Genomic DNA, 22,251 nt, shown 5'->3' on the forward strand with positions numbered 1-22,251 from the left:
AAGAATAGAAATCATTTTTTGACTTGGTCAATCACTTTGCTCACATGTTTTATTTTCATGATTATTTGTTTAATATAAACTTCTATTAAATCCCGAGCATATAGCTAATCTTATTTATAGTGACGTAATCACAGTGGAATATAAATATGATTATATGTTCAAAAATAAGTTAGTCCTAAGATTAGTCAGTGCACTAGATTTACACTGACTTGCCAATCTACGATATGATCTACTTACACATTACAGTGTTATGTTCTTTCCAGAACATTAGCAAAGTAGATAAGATAGGATGTATTTGTTACATCGGACAGGACCGATATTGACAGTTGATAAGATAAGTAAACATACCGTTATTATCTATTCTAGTCATATCATATAGTTGACCATAGGTCAATTCAATCTCAATTCTGAGTGGTTAGTATTCTAACTGATTGTATTATTTGAGTTCTTTGACTTGTTCGTTACCAGCTTACCCTACGGACTAGCCCATACTTACATCTTGGGAACTCGGTAGTATAATTGAGTGGGAGTGTTAATCATAGATATGAACATCTATAGCTTCTGATGAAGAAGTGAAACGATGGTTTCCTTTTAGTTTGGTTCAAGGTGTTAAATGATAGAGATCTCATTTCAGTAATTAAATTAGTTTACTGAAATATCATTTACAAGGAACTAAGTGTTTTAAGGATAAAATACAATGAGGGGTAAAACGGTATTTTAGTCCTATCTCATTGTAGACCGTCTATAGAGGATTGAGTGACAATTATGGTTGTAACAATGGATAATTAATAGCGTATCTATATTTGTTATAGAGTGTTCTATGAATTCAAGAGTGCAATTCCAAGTCTATAGTGGAGTCACGAGGAATTAATAAGTTAGTAAATTTATTTGTTAGATTTATGATAACTTATTGGAGCTTGATTTCATAGGCCCATGGTCCCCATTGTACCTTGGATAAAATCATCTAGATAGTCTCAATTAATTAATTTAATCATCAATTAGAATTATCAAAGTTGACTAGGTCAATTTTGGATAGTTTCACAGAGTTGTGTAATTTTGAGAAGAAAAGAGAAATTATGGCAGATTTAATAATTAAGATAAATTGGTATCTAAATTAATAAATAAATTTAAATCAAGGTTCAAATTATAAATAATTAATTTGATAAAGGATTTAAATAATTATTTAATTAATTAAATCAATAGAAAATAATACAGGCCTTGATTTTAAGTCCAATGGGCTTATAATCAAATGGGAAATTTCACGGGCCTATAGCCCATGATAATTTCGACCTAGGGCTTCAAAATGGCTGTTATTTTATTGATTTTTTTAATTAAATTAAATGGCCTAATTGAGTCTATAAAAGGAGTGCTTATAGAGAAGTTAAAAAAAGGGTTTTTGATAAGTCAGATTTTCTGATAGTTTTATATTCTCTCTAAACACAAGTCATTTTCTAAGCCGCTTTGTTATTTTCTCTTCTTCTCTCTATATCTATCTCATGTGTTGAGAATTTCCCACACTAGTCTAGGTGGTTCTAAGGATACATTGGAAGATCGTGAAGAAAATAGAAAATCGGTTCAGTTTCTTGATAATACTCTGCGACAGAAAGGATACAATAGTTAGAGAAACTGAAGGAAGGACTCTTAATTCCGCTGCGTATACTGTAAGTATTATATTATTTGTTTCTCTTTGAATTCAATTTTAGAAACATGTTTTAGGCTATCTCGTATTAATTTGTTTAATATTAGATATACATGAACATAAATAAAGATCCTGTATAAGTTTTTCTAACAACTAACCTCAGAGCCTTTGGTAATCTTTATTTTCATGCATGAACATGTTTAAAATTGGATTATATGATATGTTTGAATAATTGGATGGTTTTTCATGTTTTTATGAACATATTGATTTTATGTGAATTTTAGCAATTTTTAGGTTATTTTGTTGTATTTTCTATGCTATTAATTTTTATATATGCTTTATTTTGTGTAAAACATGATAAAAATTAATTAGAAAATGCTTTATTTTCCGCACGCCACCCGCGCGCCACCCGCGCGCACGCACACCAGCCACCATCGATGAACAGTACCCCGTGAACAGTACCACGGGTACTATTCATCAATTTTTTTTTATTTTTTATTTTTGAAAAATAAATAAAATTAAAATTGTGAAAATCTATTATTTATAATCAAAACCTAAAATATCTTTTTTGTTTTATCATTTAAATTTTTTAAAATAAGATATTTTGGTTAGTTAAGATTTGAATAATTAGATATTTTCTACAAATATTCAAATTCAAATTTAAAATTAGACTAACAACTTAATTTTAAATCTTTTAATATATTAAAATATTAGAATTATGATATCAGATATTTAAGATATTTTCATTTAAATTCTTGAAATCTTTATTAAATCTTTATTTGAAAATATAAATATCTTTTTATTCTATAGTTTTTAATATTTAAATTATTTGAAATTTGAACATTGTTAGTTAGATATTTTTATGGATATTTGAATTTGTTTAACTATTTGAGATATTTTAGGATTGTTATAACTATTTTTATTTTATTATTTTTAAATGGTTAAAATATTAGATAATAGTTGTAACAACACAAGATATTTTTGGAAAATAGTTAAGATATTGATTTTAAAATTTAAAATTGGTTAAATTTTGAAAAATATCAATTTTTTTTCTTCAGCCAATTAATAAAATATATTTTTTTAATAAATGGGATTTAAATTAACTTTGGTTAATTGTTGATAAATCCTATTTAAATTAAATTAATATTTTTTTTTTCAAATTAACCTAAAAGCAAGTTAATTGTTGATAAATGAAATTTAAATTAACTATTGTTAATTGTTGATAAATTTCATTTAAATTGACTTATTTTTTGTAAAAATTTAATTAATTTGAATTTTTTTTGATAAATTCTAGATAATTAATTGTGGTATTTTTGCAAATGAAATAAATTGTGGTATTTTTGCATAAATTCATAGAATTGCTCATATAGTAACATGATTAGGCCCATCCAATTATAACATGTCTGTTTGCACTATATGTGGTATTTTTGCAATTGGGCTTAGATGCATATAGTGGCCCATATGTTTGTTAGATATATGGTATTTTGCCAAATAAAATATTCATAAAATGATAGGTTTTATTTGGGCCCATTAGAAAATGTAAAGTTTAAATTCCTCACTTGTGGGTGATTCCACTTGTGAAGGCCCATTTGCTTTGCATGACTATAGTGGGCCTAATCAATTAACAACAATTAATAAAATGAAGGTTTAAATTCCTGTCTTTTGGACCTTGTATGGAAGATAGGGGGCCTTTGTAGTGGGAACGACATACTGGACCCAGCCCTCCTCCATACAAGCCCAATTGTTAAGGCCCATTTACCTGAGTTGGACTTAATTGTATAGGTTCATTATATTAGTTAAACCTAAATATTGATTAGCAACAAATTAATTCTAAATTAATTGAATTTGTTTCAATGTGACACTTTAGAATTAATAAGAAATTATAGGACTTTGGTTTTAAAAATTTTAATCTGTTTAATTTTTTTTGGAAAACCATAGTCATTAATTTTCTAAAAATAAATAATAAAAATACTATTTTTAATTTTATAATGAGCTTATTTTAAGAATTTTATTCGATCTCCACCGTTGGTTTAACATAGTCAATAGCTTAATGGGGCCTCGAGGCGCTTTGATTCGTCCCCCTACGGAAGGTGTTCATTAGTTATTTTGACAAGGTTAGATCTCAAAAGATAGATAATTATAGGTCAAATTCTACTAGACTCACCCCTACGGTGACTACTAGGACTAAATCTATGATTATTGAAACCGTGGGTCTAGCTCATAAAATAAGAGATTTTGTTTTCTTATTTTGATCGAATAGTAGGTTGTTAATAGTGGTGTCCATTATTAAATGAGTTTACAACTCTATTTAACTAGTGGTATTTTTGACTCTCGCCAACCGGGACAAGGATATCATAGATTAGTTAAAAACCTAAAGAAATAGAGATATGATTGTTTTTGGTATTTTTTCTCATATCTTACATATTTTTGGTATATGTTGTGCTATTTCTTGAAATTTGTGTGAATAGAAGTTTTATTGAGCAAATGTGATTGATTTCTATTTTATTGGTACTTTGTAGTTTTGAGTTATGGCTGTGTCTACTCCCATCCTTTCTCAACTTTCGATGGAGAAACTCACTGGAGAAAACTTCCTTAAATGGAAGCAAAACATCAACATTGTGTTGATAGGTGACAACTCCAAGTTCGTCATGACTGAGGAATCCCCAGAAGTTCCAGCTGAAGGAGCTACCAAGTCTGTGAGGGACAAGTATGAGCGTTGGCAGGCGGCTAACAACAAGGCGCGGTACTACATGTTGACTAGTATGGTCGACACTCTCAAGACTAAGATGGAGAATGTCGAGATAGCCTACGAAATCATGGATCAGCTCCAAGACATGTTTGGTGCCAAGTCAGCGCAGACTCGTTTTGAGGCCACCAAGAAATATGCCAATGCTCGAATGGCACCTTCTCAACATGTTCGTGATCACCTGATCAAGATGACAAACTACTTTCAGGAAGCTGAACTGCACGAAGCCATAATAGATGAGGAAACTCAAGTTGGCTTAATCCTCAACAGTCTTTCTCCAGCTTTCCTTCCATTCACCACCAACTATGTGTTGAATAAACTCAACTATGGTCTGACGCAGCTCATGAATGAGCTTCAAACTTTTGAGTCTATTATGGGTGGACCTAGTAAGGGAGGAGAAAAGAAGACAACTACTACTACTGCTGCTGATCCAGCTAAGGCTGAAGCTAACCAAGCTTCATCTTCAAAAGCTGGAAACAAGAGGAAAGGTGGGCAAAACAATAACCCCAAGCCTGCAAAAGCTGCAAAGGCGAGTGCACAACTAAGTGCACAGATGCCTAAGGGGAAAAATAAGAAAAACAAGAAAGGTAAAGGTAAATGTTTTCACTGCAAAGAAAAGGGGCATTGGAAACAAGATTGCCCCAAGTTTCTAGCAGATAAAAACAAAGGTAATGATTATAGTTCATTTATCTTAGAAAAATGTGTTTTAGAGAATGATAACTCTGTTTGGATTATTGATTCTGGATCTACTAACCATGTTTGTAACTCTTTACAGCTTCTTGAATCGTGGGAGGAAGTGAACGAAGGCGGCTTAAAGCTTAGAGTTGGGAACGGAGCATTCGTTGCGGTCCAAGCTAGAGGAAGAGCTCGTCTGAAGTTCGGAAATAAATTTTTAATTTTAAAAGATGTATTTTTTATTCCGGATTTTAGTAGAAATTTAATTTCAGTTTCCATGTTGCAATTAGAACGATTTGTTATGACTTTCACAAGTTTTAATATATCTATTTCTTTCAATGGATCACAATTGTGTATTGCAAGTTTGGAAAACGGGCTTTATATTCTGCGACCTAACGAACCCCTCGCTCTTAATAATGATTTATTCAAAGTAGCTAAACCTAGGACCAATAAACGTCAAAAGACCGATAACAATAATATGACGTATTTATGGCACTTGAGACTAGGTCACATTGGCTATGATAGGATTCAAAGACTTACAAAGGACGGACCTTTGAGGGAACTCACCTTAGGTGAATGACCTGTCTGTGAATCTTGTCTAGAAGGCAAACTGACCAAGCGTCCATTCTCTGCAAAGGGTGATAGGGCCAAAGAACCACTTGGTCTTGTGCATTCATATGTTTGTGGACCTTTGAATATACAAGCCAGGGGTGGTTTTGAGTATTTCGTCACTTTCATTGATGATTACTCTAGATACTCATGTCTTTACCTAATGCATAGGAAATCAGAAACATTTTCAAAGTTTCAGGCATTCCTAGCAATGGCTCAGAACCAATTAGGTAAAAGGTTAAAGATCTTGCGATCTGATAGGGGTGGAGAATATTTGGATATGCAGTTCCAAGATCATTTAACTGAACTTGGGATTTTATCACAACTTACTGCCCCAGGTACTCCGCAACAAAATGGTGTAGCGGAACGCCGAAACAGAACTTTATTGGAAATGGTTAGATGCATGCTTAGTTACTCAACTCTACCAACTTCGTTCTGGGGACATGCAATTGAAACCGCAAATGACATTCTCAATGTCGTGCCGTCAAAATCAATCCCCAAAACACCTTTAGAACGCTGGAATGGTCGTGAACCTAGTTTACGCCATTATAGAATCTGGGGGTGTCCCGCTCACGTCCTGAGGAAAAAGGAGGGAAAGCTAGAACTGCGAACTGAAGTTTGCATGTTTGTTGGCTATCCTAAAGGTACTCGGGGTGGACTTTTCTACAGTCATTCAGAAAAGAAAGTGTTTACTTCTACAAATGCTACTTTTCTGGAAAATGACTATGTCCAGAACTTTAAACCTCGCAGCAAAGTAGTTTTAGAAGAGATGGTTAAAGAATTGACTCCAACCAATGTTCCATCGTCATCAACGCGTGTTGATGATGAAATTCCCACTCTTCATGCACAACCGACGCAAGTCGATTTAAATGAAGAAAGTACCATTGTTCCTGAGCAAACAGTCACGGAGCCTCGTCGTAGTGGGAGGGTTTCTAGAAACCCAGTTCGCTATGGTTTGGATGGTGAAACCAATATGGTTGTTGGTGACACTAGTGATGATGATCCATTGTCTTTCAAACAAGCAATGGCTAGCCCTGAAAAGGAACTATGGCTCGAAGCCATGAAACAGGAAATGGAGTCCATGTACTCAAATTCCGTCTGGGATCTTGTGGAAGCACCTAGTGACTTTAGGGCCATTGGGTGCAAGTGGATCTACAAGAAGAAACGAGGTGTTGATGGAAATATCGAGACTTATAAAGCTCGATTAGTGGCAAAGGGTTATACCCAAAGAGAAGGCGTGGACTATGAGGAAACTTTTAGTCCGGTAGCCATGCTCAAATCCATTCGCATCCTCCTATCCATAGCAGCCGCTCTCGACTATGAGATTTGGCAAATGGACGTCAAGACAGCTTTTCTTAATGGAAAGCTTGATGAGGTCATTTATATGGATCAGCCAGAAGGATTTAAAGTATCTGGACAAGAAGGAAAAGTTTGCAAGTTGAATAGGTCCATTTATGGACTTAAGCAAGCTTCTCGTTCCTGGAATCTTAGGTTTGATGAAATAATCAAAACTTATGGCTTTGAACAAAATATTGATGAGCCCTGTGTTTACCAACTGAAGGCAAGTCAAATAGTGGTATTCCTGGTTCTTTATGTAGATGATATCTTACTCATTGGAAACAATGTTAAGAAATTATCAGATGTGAAGAATTGGCTGAGCACTCAATTCCAGATGAAGGATTTGGGTGAAGCAAGTTATGTTCTAGGTATCCAAATCATTAGGGATAGAAAGAACAAACTTTTAGCTCTATCTCAAGCAGCTTACATTGATAAAGTGCTTGAACGTTTCTCAATGAAAAATTCCAAGAAAGGGCGTCTACCGTCCCGCCATGGAATTCATCTTTCAAAGAAGCAGTCTCCCCAGACTCCTAAAGAGGAAGATGCAATGAGAAAAGTTCCTTACGCATCTGCAGTTGGAAGTCTGATGTATGCCATGTTGTGTACTAGACCAGATATCTACTATGCAGTGGGAGTAGTGAGCAGGTATCAGTCAAACCCAGGACCGGAACATTTAATAGCAGTTAAGCATATCCTGAAGTATTTGAGACGTACTAGGGATTATATGTTAGTCTACAAGGGTGGTGTTCTGAACCCTGTAGGCTACACCGATTCAGATTTTCAGACTGATGTCGATGACAGAAAGTCTACTTCTGGAATGGTGTTTACTCTTGGGGGTGGAGCTGTGATTTGGAGAAGCGTAAAGCAATTTGCAATCTCAGATTCCACCATGGAGGCTGAGTACATAGCTGCGTCAGAAGCAGCTAAGGAAATAGTTTGGCTAAAGAAGTTCTATTCGGATCTTGGTGTTATTCCAGAAATGGATAAACCGCTTGTGTTGTTTTGTGACAATACAGGAGCGATAGCCAACTCGAAAGAACCTCGAAGTCACAAGAGAAGTAAGCATATAGAAAGGAAGTATCACATTATTCGAGAATATGTGGCCAGGGGAGATGTGAAGGTTATGAAGATTGCAACTGAAGACAATCTTGCGGATCCGTTTACAAAGACACTACCAGAAGCTACATTTGATAAGCATATCAAGGAGATGGGATTAGTAGAATTAAGGCATTAGTTTCAATTAGTGCAAGTGGGAGTTTGTTGGGGTTTTATGTCCTAATTAAAACCCAAATTCTTTGTAATCTCATTTTATTATCAATAAAAGAATAGAAATCATTTTTTGACTTGGTCAATCACTTTGCTCACATGTTTTATTTTCATGATTATTTGTTTAATATAAACTTCTATTAAATCCCGAGCATATAGCTAATCTTATTTATAGTGACGTAATCACAGTGGAATATAAATATGATTATATGTTCAAAAATAAGTTAGTCCTAAGATTAGTCAGTGCACTAGATTTACACTGACTTGCCAATCTACGATATGATCTACTTACACATTACAGTGTTATGTTCTTTCCAGAACATTAGCAAAGTAGATAAGATAGGATGTATTTGTTACATCGGACAGGACCGATATTGACAGTTGATAAGATAAGTAAACATACCGTTATTATCTATTCTAGTCATATCATATAGTTGACCATAGGTCAATTCAATCTCAATTCTGAGTGGTTAGTATTCTAACTGATTGTATTATTTGAGTTCTTTGACTTGTTCGTTACCAGCTTACCCTACGGACTAGCCCATACTTACATCTTGGGAACTCGGTAGTATAATTGAGTGGGAGTGTTAATCATAGATATGAACATCTATAGCTTCTGATGAAGAAGTGAAACGATGGTTTCCTTTTAGTTTGGTTCAAGGTGTTAAATGATAGAGATCTCATTTCAGTAATTAAATTAGTTTACTGAAATATCATTTACAAGGAACTAAGTGTTTTAAGGATAAAATACAATGAGGGGTAAAACGGTATTTTAGTCCTATCTCATTGTAGACCGTCTATAGAGGATTGAGTGACAATTATGGTTGTAACAATGGATAATTAATAGCGTATCTATATTTGTTATAGAGCGTTCTATGAATTCAAGAGTGCAATTCCAAGTCTATAGTGGAGTCACGAGGAATTAATAAGTTAGTAAATTTATTTGTTAGATTTATGATAACTTATTGGAGCTTGATTTCATAGGCCCATGGTCCCCATTGTACCTTGGATAAAATCATCTAGATAGTCTCAATTAATTAATTTAATCATCAATTAGAATTATCAAAGTTGACTAGGTCAATTTTGGATAGTTTCACAGAGTTGTGTAATTTTGAGAAGAAAAGAGAAATTATGGCAGATTTAATAATTAAGATAAATTGGTATCTAAATTAATAAATAAATTTAAATCAAGGTTCAAATTATAAATAATTAATTTGATAAAGGATTTAAATAATTATTTAATTAATTAAATCAATAGAAAATAATACAGGCCTTGATTTTAAGTCCAATGGGCTTATAATCAAATGGGAAATTTCACGGGCCTATAGCCCATGATAATTTCGACCTAGGGCTTCAAAATGGCTGTTATTTTATTGATTTTTTTAATTAAATTAAATGGCCTAATTGAGTCTATAAAAGGAGTGCTTATAGAGAAGTTAAAAAAAGGGTTTTTGATAAGTCAGATTTTCTGATAGTTTTATATTCTCTCTAAACACAAGTCATTTTCTAAGCCGCTTTGTTATTTTCTCTTCTTCTCTCTATATCTATCTCATGTGTTGAGAATTTCCCACACTAGTCTAGGTGGTTCTAAGGATACATTGGAAGATCGTGAAGAAAATAGAAAATCGGTTCAGTTTCTTGATAATACTCTGCGACAGAAAGGATACAAGAGTTAGAGAAACTGAAGGAAGGACTCTTAATTCCGCTGCGTATACTGTAAGTATTATATTATTTGTTTCTCTTTGAATTCAATTTTAGAAACATGTTTTAGGCTATCTTGTATTAATTTGTTTAATATTAGATATACATGAACATAAATAAAGATCCTGTATAAGTTTTTCCAACACAAGTGCCATCAATGCAACAGTTGCTAGGGGGCACGTGTATCCCCCATAATGAACCAGGGCCTTGGTAAACGAACCTGGACCCTGGTAAACGGTCCGGGCTCGTGGGACGCGGTCTAGGTCAACGTAGCAGGCAATAGCTCTACACTCGTCCAGCACGCAATGCCCCTTGCTGCGGACCCGTCACTTTGGAAACAAACCGAGAAATGCCGAGACTGAGGCAAGCCTCCACCGCGCAAGCCCAAATGAAGGCTTGGGGGGTAAATGTTATCCTCGTTTCCTTCCGGGCACCCGGGTCCACGCTTCAAGCCCACGGGCCGCCCGAATGAGTTTGGGCCCAGACCGGGTCCGTTTGGCAAAGAGTAAAATAGACGTTGGCAGCCCATGCCTAGATGAGGCCCAAAGGGCATTCAGGGAGTGTTGTCCGGGAAGGTCATACGGGAGATGGTATGAGCGTGGCTTCCGATAATGACAATCGGGATTGCAGTGGATGATCCTGGAGCCTGATAAACAGTCCGGGATCTTGATGGAATAGCCCGAGCACCTAGTAAACGTTCCATGCTCCTGGTAAATGATCCGGGCCCCTGGTAGACGATACGAGACCTTGAGGAACGGAGGGGGGCGTGGGTAAACGAACCCGGGTCGGTTGTCCGAGGTTGGCAAGGTAAAGCGTCCGTGACCCTGACCTCGTCCCATGAAATGGGGGGGGGGGGGGGCGGTTGTCCCCACGCTTCACCTGCAGAAAAGGATACCTTGGGATTGTACGCCGTTTGTTCAGACCTGCACCGCCACTACTCTGACCGATCTTGTCCCCTGGATCTGCCTCGTAAGACGAGATGCCCAGACCAAAGCCCCAACTTGTCGGATGAAAAATGTGGTTTGGGCCGGCCTAGTGGGCTCAGATTAGTGTATTTTCTATGTTTTAATCCTTTGTATTGGACTTCCATTAGAGAAGCGAGCAGTATTTATACCCTTATTGGGCCCGAGTTAGCCCGGCCCAAGCCCAGTGCACCCATAAACCTATAAATACATGTAGTGGGACATTGGGCAAGGGGGACCTCTGGCTTGTAAGCAGCTACTCTGCTGAAACTTGTAGAAAACGCAATTATTATAGCTTCTCTAAGCTCTAATACAATTGTCTCGTGGACTAAGGCTCATTAACGCCCAAACCACGTAAAAAACCTTGTCTTTATTCCATAAATCCTTTCTTCTATGCTCTCTAATCTTCTATTATTAAGGTTTCCGAAAAACTCAGTAAAGAACAACATAAATCTATAAATATATTTAGTCAAAGTAACTAAACTCACCAATTTCTTATATGTATGTATATCTCTTTAATATATGTATATATCGTTATGCCATCCTCCGTATGTATTATAAATTAGGAATATATTTGTTAATAATAAGAAAATAAATAAATAATGTAATTTTATTCATAGCAAACTTAAAATTACACATGAGAAATTTTAAAAGTTACTATAAAGAAAGAAACTATAAGCATATTTTAAATTTAATATAAAACATTAACGGAAAATAATAATATTAACAGTAAAAAAATATTTAAAATTTTAGCCTTTTAATTAATACATTGAGAAAATTTATAAATGATTTTTTTTTATAATTTTAAATAAAATTTAGAAGAAAGAAATAAGAATATATGATATCTCTTCTATATAAAAAGTGTGTAGATAACGAATTTTTTTTGTTTTGATGGTTTTTTTGTTAACTTTAACAAAATATTTTAAATATTTAACAGAATATACCTTTCAAACTCACTTAAAAATAAATATATATCAATTATATTAATATAAATTTAAATATTATAAAATATAATTATTATAATAATATTTAATATAAGACTACATATATAATAATTATCTTAAAATAAATTCAAATTCAAATTTTATAAAATATCATTATTATAGTAATATATAACACAAAATTAGATATTTAATAATTATATTAATATAAATTTAAATGTTATAAAATATTATTATGATAATAATATATAATCCTAATTTTTACTAACTATATTAATATGAATTCAAATATTATAAAATATTATTATTATAATAAAAATATTTAATACAATACTAAATATTTAATACTTATATCAATATAAATGTAAATATTATAAAATATTATTATAATAATATATAATCTTAATTTTTATTCAAAAAATTAACATTTATGTTTAAAAAGGTTATCATATATATATATATATATATATTTAAAAAATCATAAACAATGTTTTGGTTTAATTTTTCATTTAATATGTTTATGTCATTGTTACACCAAAATTTCGAAATCGTCATAAATGAGCCTCGAAATGTAGGCTCGTAAAGTGTAAGCTCAAAAATGGCAAGTAAGGGCTCAACACTTGTATAAATGTGCATGATTCATGACTTGTTCCTGTTGGTATTCCAGCACAAGTTCAGAAGGTTTGAGCTTAAGCATCAAGCTCAAAATGATGGATCTTCTCCGATGTGTATGAGTGCAATTCGAGCATTCGTTGCAAGCTCGAAGAGATTGGTCTCCGAAGGTTGAGCTCGATGAAATCACTGGATAAGGATGAGGCTGACCAGAATAACGAGCTTGAAGTGTTGGTCGATCTCGAAATTGTGTAAACCTTGCGCTCGAGGTTATTAACGCAGTTTGAACATGGTTGCTGTTAGGATATCCCTATTCTATTCCTTAGGGATTTGTTATATAGCTGATATTAAATCCTAAATATTATGGGATATTAAATAATTAATGCATTTGATTATATTTATTTCAAATTTGAATTGTAACTTCCTGAAATGAAGGGAAGGTTTTTTGTTATCCAGTCTACAAATAAACTGAAGAATTTCATTTGCAGATAGACACAATTTGGTACTGAGAACACTCTGCTAAATTGCTTTGTAAAAGCTTTAAGAGAATACCATCAATCAATAATATTGACTCGTAGACTAGGCAGATTTTAACTGCTGAACCATGTAAAATTCTCATTGTTCTTCCTTATATTCTTAATTTATTGTTTAGTGCTTTTCAGATTTAAGTTGACGAAAAACGGCATCAACAGTCATTCTTTTATATATAATATTATTTATTTATTTGAAATTTATATGACAATGATATAAATTTAATACATATAATTAATAAATTTTATAAATAAAACTAAGCAAACGTGCATTACACATTATTTGTATCTAGTATATATATATACATATAAGAAAGTGAAAATAAAAAATCTCATTTTAATTATGTAAAAAATTAACTGAAAAAATTGATGCATTTTATCGTTCTATCATACTAGCATGGTACTAATTACTCTTGGTTAGAAAAGTCAAATATATTAATATATTTAATTATTACAAATGTCAAAGCGTAATTAGTTAGACACTTTTGAGACACTAACATTTGATAGAAGATTTGAATTCTTTTTGAAGTGTTTGGAAGAGATCAAAAAGGTTTCTAAGCACCCAAAGCGAAGGAGAGGGAGAGAATATCTTCACTTTTCTCTTTTTTTCTTTATCTTCTCTGTAATGTCCTCCTAATCCATGACCGTTACACTATGTACTTTAAATTGTGTCAGACTTGCTAATCAAGTCATTTGGTTTAAAATGTGTAACTAAGGTTAATGTCAAGGGTTAGGGATAAAAAATTTGGTTAAAGGAACCATTGAATTTTGTTTTAAAAAAAAAGTTTCATACATTTATGGGATCCCAAAATATTACAACCAAACTTTTAAAAAGGTGTATGTACATAAAAAATTACATCCAACCGGCCTAAGCGGCAAAAACAGGGCTACAACCCTAGTTCCTCTGAGATACCCTCGGCCATGGTGTTCGAGCACCTGCATATGTACACGCTGCCACTGAAGCTCTCAAACTCATGGCTGGTCAAGCTTTCCTTTCCCCTTACCTGCACCACAAAGCACCTGTGAGCCAAGGCTCAGCAAGAAAACTCAACATGTGCATTAACAAAAGATGCAAATTTCTAGATACTTATCTAGCATGTCCATCAGTAATAACCTACTCATGCATGCATATAATTACAAATAGATGATCACTAGACCATTCTGGGACCCGCCGCCCTGAACAGTTAACCATAGAGTCAACCTCGGGGCCCTATGCCCTAGCTACGTGACCATAGAGTCACCTGGGGCCTTTGCCCTTAGCCCTGAGTAACTAATCGTAGAACTAGTCCAGTGTACCTGCCGCTTTAATGTTTCAACGACCACAGGGTCGGCCAACGTAATAGTACGTTGCTGGTTTAGGCCTAAGCCTTTCGACCAACGCGCTATTGCCGTCCTTGACTAATAAGTCAAGCCCTGATCCAGGTATTCGAATATCAACACAGAAATAGATATGGATAGGCATACCCCAACCAGATAATCACGCATAGATGTTAATCACATAACATCATCAAGTAACCGTAATCATAGTAATAATCATGCTTATTTAACGGGGCCAAGCCCTAGTCATGCGAACAGTCATGCAACACTTAAGCATGTAAAGAATATTCGAGTATGTTTAACCCATAAGTGAAACAATAACTTAAACATAAACATTCCCAGGGCCCAAGCCCTAATCACATTTATTATTAACAATCGGGCCAAGCCCTGATCACATATAACACGTATTGGGTGCAGTTTTCTTACCACAAGTCCGAGTATAGCGTAAAATAAGAATGACCCTCAAGCACAATCCCGGTTTTGAGCCCCTAGTGATAACCTAGTCACAACCATAATATAGGATTCCATCAATAATGTCAAATAAAGGCTTTTGGACTGAGTCCTAGCCTCCGGGGCCTCGAATTCCACTAAACTGAGTAGTATCTCGAGCCCTAAGGAAAATGTTCCCGTCACTAAAAACTCACCTAGGCCAAAACAGCACAGGCGGGCCACAACCTGCCCTTGAGGGTCGCGGTGCACCCCTAAGGTCAGAGGCCCTCCTCCCCTGATAAAATACACGGGTCGTGACCTGCCCCTTGAGGGTTGCGACGCACCTCCCAGACAGAGGCCTCGCAAGGCCATGGGTTCGGTTGAGTCGCGGCCCCTCAAGAATAAAGGTGTGACTTGGCCCTGCGTAGATTTCCTTCATTTTTCAATAGCCAAATCCAACTAAAATTATCCCAATTTTACCCCAAAATTATAATTCAACCATCCCAGCAGCAAAACACAACTAAAACCTAGTTGCAAAATTCTTCAAAATACCAAATTCAACTCTTGAGCTATAAGGTTCAAGAACACCTCAAGAACAGCTATGAATTCAAATAAAATTCAGTGACAACAAAGATCAAAAACATTACCTCTATTGTGAACGGTGATCCCCTAGCCACAAGCTATTCGAATTCTAATCCCAAGCCTTCAATTCCTTGGTTTCCAGCCACAATCCTCTTAATTCTTCAAGAAAGCTAGCTTAAGGAAGCTTAGAGAGAAAGAGAGTGAGTGAGAGAGAGAGAGAGAGAGAGAGAGTGTGAGTCAGCCAGTGAAGTGATTCCGTGCATTTCTTTATGTTTCCTAAGGCTTAAGTTTCACTTAAGCTAATCCCGAGGCTCGGGGTACCAAAAACGTCCCCGAGGGAAAAATGGTCAAAATCCCCAGTATTCCCTCCTAATCTCGCTAACTTCAAATATATCCCCAATTATTTATTCCCATTACCTGATAACCCAATTTAATGCCAAATACCTAAAATACCCTTGACTCGCCCAGAGTCGGGTATTAGGTCCTGTTGTGACTTTCCCGCTAACTTGCTCCCTAGGATCGTCTCTTGCAGAGTAACCCAAATAAACTCACATAATAATGTGGACTCTCACATATATCATACATATGAACATATATACGATTATGCCCATAACGGGCCAAATTACGAAAATTGCCCTTCTAATAAGAAATGGGCCCACATGCATATTTAATACCCTTAAACATGCATAACTAGTTATATTATCATATAACTCACATAATCACAATCAAATAAACATATAATTCCATATATTGCCATCCTGGCCCCCTAATCAAGGCCTTAAGCTGTATTAGGTAATTTTGAGACGTTACAACTATCCCCTCCTTACAGAAATTTCGTCCTCGGAATTTTACCTTAACAACTCGGGATATTGAGTCTGCATATCTGCCTCTAGCTCCCAGGTCGCTTCCTCAGGCTTGCTATTCCACCATAATACCTTAACTAAAGGTATAGTTTGTTTCCTTAAGACCTTGTCCTTTCTGTCTAAAATTTTAATTGGCTGCTCTTCATAGGACAAGTCTGCTTCCAGTTCTAGATCCTCATAACTCAGTACATGAGTTCCATCTAACACATACTTCCTCGGCATGGAAATATGTAATACATTATGCACACTAGATAGTGTAGGGGCTAAGGCCAACCTATAGGCCACCTGACAGATCCTCTCTAGGATCTCAAATGGTCCCGCAAACCTAGGGCTCAACTTGCCCTTCTTCCCGAACCTCTTCACCCATATCAGAGGTGAAACCCTAAGGAAGACATAGTCTCCCACCTGGAACTCCACGTTCCTTCGCCTTGGGTCTGAATAACTCTTCTGTCTACTCTGAGACGCGAGCATCTGAGCTCTAATCTTCTTGATAGTCTCAGTGGTCCTCTGAACTGCATTGGGACCGAAATATTTCCTCTCACCCATCTCATCCCAATGAATGGGTGGTCTGCACTTCCTACAATACAACATCTCATAAGGTGCCACTCCAATGGTAGACTAGTAGCTGTTGTTGTAGGAAAACTCTATCAGAGGCAAATATTTACTCCAAGACCCTTCAAAGTCCAACACACATGCTCTCAGCATGTCTTCCAATATTTGGATGGTCCTCTCAGACTGACCATCGGTCAGAGGATGATAAGCTGTACTGAACTTCATCTGTGTACACACCAACCTCTGCAAACTTCCCCAAAAATTTGAAGTAAAGATAGGGTCCCTATCAGAAACGATAGACCTTGGGGTCCCATGAAGGCGAATTATCTCTCTCACATAGAGATCTGCATACTGGTTAACCGTGTAATTTGTCCTCACTGGTAGAAAAAGAGCTGATTTCGTATACCGATCCATGATGACCCAAATAGAATCATGCTAGTCAACTGTCCTGGGCAACCCTACCACGAAATCCATCATGATGTCCTCCCATTTCCACTCTGGAATATCCAGAGGCTGTAACAGCCCTGCTGGCCTCTGATGCTTAGCCTTGACCTGCTGACAGGTCAGGGACCTTGCCACGTACTCAGTCATGTCCCTCTTCATCCCGGGCCACCAATATAGAACTTTCAAATCTTGGTACATCTTCGTGGTGCCCGAATGTAGAGAATAAGGGGTAGTACGAGATTCATCCAGAATCTCCCGTCTGATCCTGGTGTCCATCGGAACGCAGATCCGATCCTTGTATCTCAACAAGCCCATGCTTGACACCGTATAGTCCTTAGCTACTCCAGCTAGGACGTTCCATCTAATCTGCCCCAACTGTGGATCATCTAATCTGCCCCAACTGTGGATCATCTAACTACTTCTCCTTGATCCTCTCCAAAAGAGTAGACTGTAGGGTGATGTTGGCTAGCTGGCCCACCCCTAACTCAATTCCTACTCTAGCCATATCGTCTACAAACTTCCTTGATGTATGCCTGTCACTATATAACTGTCCCGGACCCTTCCAGCTTAAGACATCTACTACCACGTTGGCCTTCCCAGGGTGATAGAGGATCTCACAATCATAATCCTTTACCAGCTCTAACCAACGTCTTTGCCTCATGTTCAGATCCTTCTGGGTGAAGAAGTATTATAAACTCTTGTGGTCAATGTAAATCTCACACTTCTCACCATACAAATAGTGCCGCCACACGTTCAGTGAAAAAACCACCGCTGCAAGTTCTAAATCATGTGTGGGGTATCTTTTCTCATATTCCTTCAACTGACGTGATGCATAGGCAATCGCCTTCCCTGACTGCATAAGAACACAACCTAGACCCTGCATCGAGGCGTCACAATATACTAAAAACTTGTCCCGAATGGTAGGAAGACTCAAAATCAGAGCGGTGATCAAACTCTTCTTGAGCTTCTGGAAGTTGTTTTCACACTTGTCTGACCATACGAACTTCTAATTCTTGCGTGTTAACTCTATCAGTGATGATACAATCTTAGAAAACCCCTCCACAAAGCTTCTATAATACCCTACCAATCCCAAGAAACTTCTTTTCTCTGAAGCATTCTTTGTTCTTTGCCAATCTCTGGCCACCTCAATCTTTGCTGGATCCACCTTAATCCCATCCTTACTGACAATGTGACCTAAGAAAGTCACTCGTGGCAACCAAAACTCACACTTCTTGAACTTCGCATACAACATGTGTTCTCTCAACCTCTTTAGTACCAATCTGAGGTGTTGCTCATGTTCTATTTCTGTTTGAGAGTATATTAGTATATTATCAATAAAGACGATCATAAACCGATACAGGTAATCTTTGAACACCCTATTCATCAGATCCATAAATGCTGTAGGGGCATTAGTCAATCCAAATGACATCACCAAAAACTCATAATGCCTGTACCTGGTGCGAAAAGTTGTCTTCGGTATATCCTCCTCCCTGATCCTTAGCTGGTGATAACCAGATTGAAGATCTATTTTGGAGAATACTATTCTACCCTGTAACTGGTCAAACAAATCATCAATCCTCGGCAATGGATATCTATTCTTCATTGTCAACTTGTTCAGTTCTCTGTAGTCGATACACATCCTTAGAGGACCGTTCTTTTTCTTCACAAAGAGAACTGGTGCGCCCCATGGTGAGAAACTGAGCCTAATAAACCCAAGTCTAGTAACTCCTGTAGTTGAACCTTTAGTTCCTTCAGCTCAGCTAGAGCCATCCTATAAGGTGCCCTAGACACTGGCTCTGTCCTTGGTGAAAATTCAATCATAAACTCAATCTCCCTGTGTGGAGGTAACCCTGGAAGATCCTCTAGAAACACGTCCAGAAACTCATAGACTAATTGGGTCTGTTCTGGTCCCACTGACGCAACCTGAGTGGTATCCACCACGCTAGCTAAGAACCCTATGCATCCCCCCTGCAATAGGTCTCTAGCTCTAAGTACAGATATCATAGGTATACGGGGTCCATGCATAGTGCCAGCGAATACAAAGGGGTCCTCACTCTCGGGCTCAAAAGTTACCATCTTTTTCTTGCAATCTATCGTTGCCCCATACTTCGCTAGCCAATCCATACCCAAAATTATATCAAAATCAGTCATCACCAATTCTACCAAGTCAACTGATTATTCCCTGCCATCCACTATAACTGGTAGTGATCTAACCCATCTCCTGGAAACCACTAACTCCCCAGTAGGAAGCATAGTACCAAACCCCACAGGATAGAAGTCACATGGTCTACACAATCCATCTATAATCCTACTAGCAACAAAAGAGTGCGTAGCACCCGAATCAATAAAAAATGTATAGAAGGTTCCAGCACTAGAAAGCTGATCTGTAACCACCGAGGGACTAGCCTCGGCCTCCACCTGGGTCAAGGTGAACACCCGAGCTGGTGTTAGGCCATCCACCTTCTTCGGCTCCTCCTTTCAAGCTCTCGGGTAGTCCTTCTTCAAATGCCCCACACTACCGCAAACAAAATAGGCCTTCACCCTACATTATCCAATATGGTGCCTCCTGCACCGAGTACACTCTGGGAATGCTATCCAGGTCTCATCGCCATCCTAGCAGCCCATCTGTATGCCATGTGGCCTCCTATCTGGCCCTGGAGCTGAAACTATATCTGGAATCTTCCTCTTCTGATCACTGGGGCCTCCACCCCTACCTAAACTTGTAAATGGAGATCCTGGCCTCGTAGAATCCCTTCTGACTGCATTGTCACGCTAGATCTTGTTCTCTACGCTCTCAGCGGTAAGCACCTTCTCCACAGCCTGTGCATAGGTAATCAATCCTGACACAGTCGTAATACGAACATCCCGGGCTATCATAATTTGTAGCCCCTGAAGAAACCTGTCTTTTGGTCCCATCAGTGGGCACCAGATCCCTGAAAAAATTTGCCAATCTGTCAAACTTTAGGGCGTAATCAGTCACTTTCATGTTACCCTGAAGTAACTTGCTAAACTCCTCAGCCTTCGTAGCTTTAACTGCGTCATTTCATTATTTCTCATTAAACAAGGTTCTGAACCCTTCCCATTCCATGGTGGTTACTGATTTGGTTTCGGATACCACCTCCTACCATATTCGGGCATCTTCCTGAAACATATAAGTGGTGTAGGCCACTCTCTCATTACCACCTACCCTCATAAAATCCAAGATGGTGGTTATCATGGTCATCCACTACTCAACCTTCAGTGGATCTGAGCTGCCCTCAAAGATGGGAGGGCATTGTTTCGTTAACCTCTCATACAAGGTTCCCATCTATCTCCCCCTACTTGGGGCTGCATTACCATTGGTACCTCTGGCTGTATCACTACTGACACTCCGGGCTACGGGTTCCCTACTATAACCTGTTGCTGTCTCAAGAGGTGTATCTCTTCTTGCTGCCTCTCTAGTCTGGCTTGCATACCAGCAAGCATCTGTTGCCAGTTTTTGGAGCTAGCGGTGGGGCCTGGCCCTGGTCATCCCCTTCCCTGGCCTGTAACTCTTGGCCAGCCAACCACTCTGACCTTCAAGGATTCATTTTGTTATTCAATCCACTCTGCAGTGATCAAATCGACTGTTAGGTAAGTAATAACCATACCTCTTGTCGCCTGACGGTCCAAGATTAAACAAACAAACAACAGATGCAATGCTAATAAGCATGCCAACACATAATATGCTCACTCATGGTGCTAATAAGCATTTCCTGATATCCATCATCAAATAATAATGCACATAAACATACACAAACATTTACACAAATGTAACATTACTAATAAGAATGTTCCTTAATCCCTGCCAGTGTTAATAGTGCTAATAAGTGATTCCCTTGCATTCACAAGTGGTAACAATGCTCATAAGCACGTTCTTTATCATTCATGCAATAGTCAAGGGCCAGAAAATATTAGATTATCTCATGCTTCCTAAACAGGCACGCAGATAAGGCATTCATATCATGTTTAAGCAACTAAACACATAACCACATAATAATTACCGAACCCTGAGTCGAGCTTGTCTTTAGTGGCGAGTGTACATACTCGGCCAGTCTTTAGGAACCCTTAAACCTTGGCAGCTCTGATACTAAGTTGTAACATCCTCCTAATTCAGGATCGTTGCACTATGTACTTTAAATTGTGTCAGACTTGCTAATTAAGTCATTTGGTTTAAAATGTGCAACTAAGGTTAATGTCAAGGGTTAGGGTTAAAAATTTTGGTTAAAGGAACCGTTAACTTTTATTTTTTTTTAAAAAGTTTCATACATTCATGGGATCCCAAAATATTACAACCAAACTTTTAAAAAGGTGTATGTACATCAAAAATTACATCGGACTGGCCTCACCGGCAAAAACAAGGCTACAACCCTAGTTCCTCTGAGATACCCTCAATCGTGGTGGTCGAGCAGTCGCATATGTACATGCTGCCACCAAAGCTCTCCAACTCATGGCTACTCAAGCTTTACTTTCCCCTTACCTGCACCACAAAGCACCCGTGAGCCAAGGCTCAACAAGAAAACTCAACATGTGCATGAACATAAAATGCATATTTCTAGATACTTATCTAGCATGTACAGCAGTAATAACCTACTCATGCATGCATATAATTATAAATAGATGATCGTTGGACCATTCTGGGGCCTGCTGCCCTGAACAGTTGACCATAGAGTCAACCTTTGGCCTTATGCCCTAGGTATGTGACCATAGAGTCACCTGGGGCCTTTGCCCTTAGCTTTGAGTAACTAGATGTAGATGTTATTTCCTATAATTGATTAGACGGGCACCAGAAACTTGTCAAAAACAAAGAGAGAGAGAGAGAGACAAAAGTTCAATTGGGAGCACCTGTGGGGTGTCACCAAAGGGACTCTGATGCTCAAGTTAGTCAGATTGTAACAAAAGCTAATTGAAAGTAATAAAACTATGACGTAAATAATGAAATAGTGATGGATGAGTAATGAAATGGTTAGAGTGACGGTGGTGATGACGGCGGGACCGAACGACTAGGTCAAGTTCGATGAGGTCAG

This window comes from Humulus lupulus, chromosome 4, assembly GCF_963169125.1.
Source record: "Humulus lupulus chromosome 4, drHumLupu1.1, whole genome shotgun sequence".
NCBI lineage: Eukaryota > Viridiplantae > Streptophyta > Magnoliopsida > Rosales > Cannabaceae > Humulus > Humulus lupulus.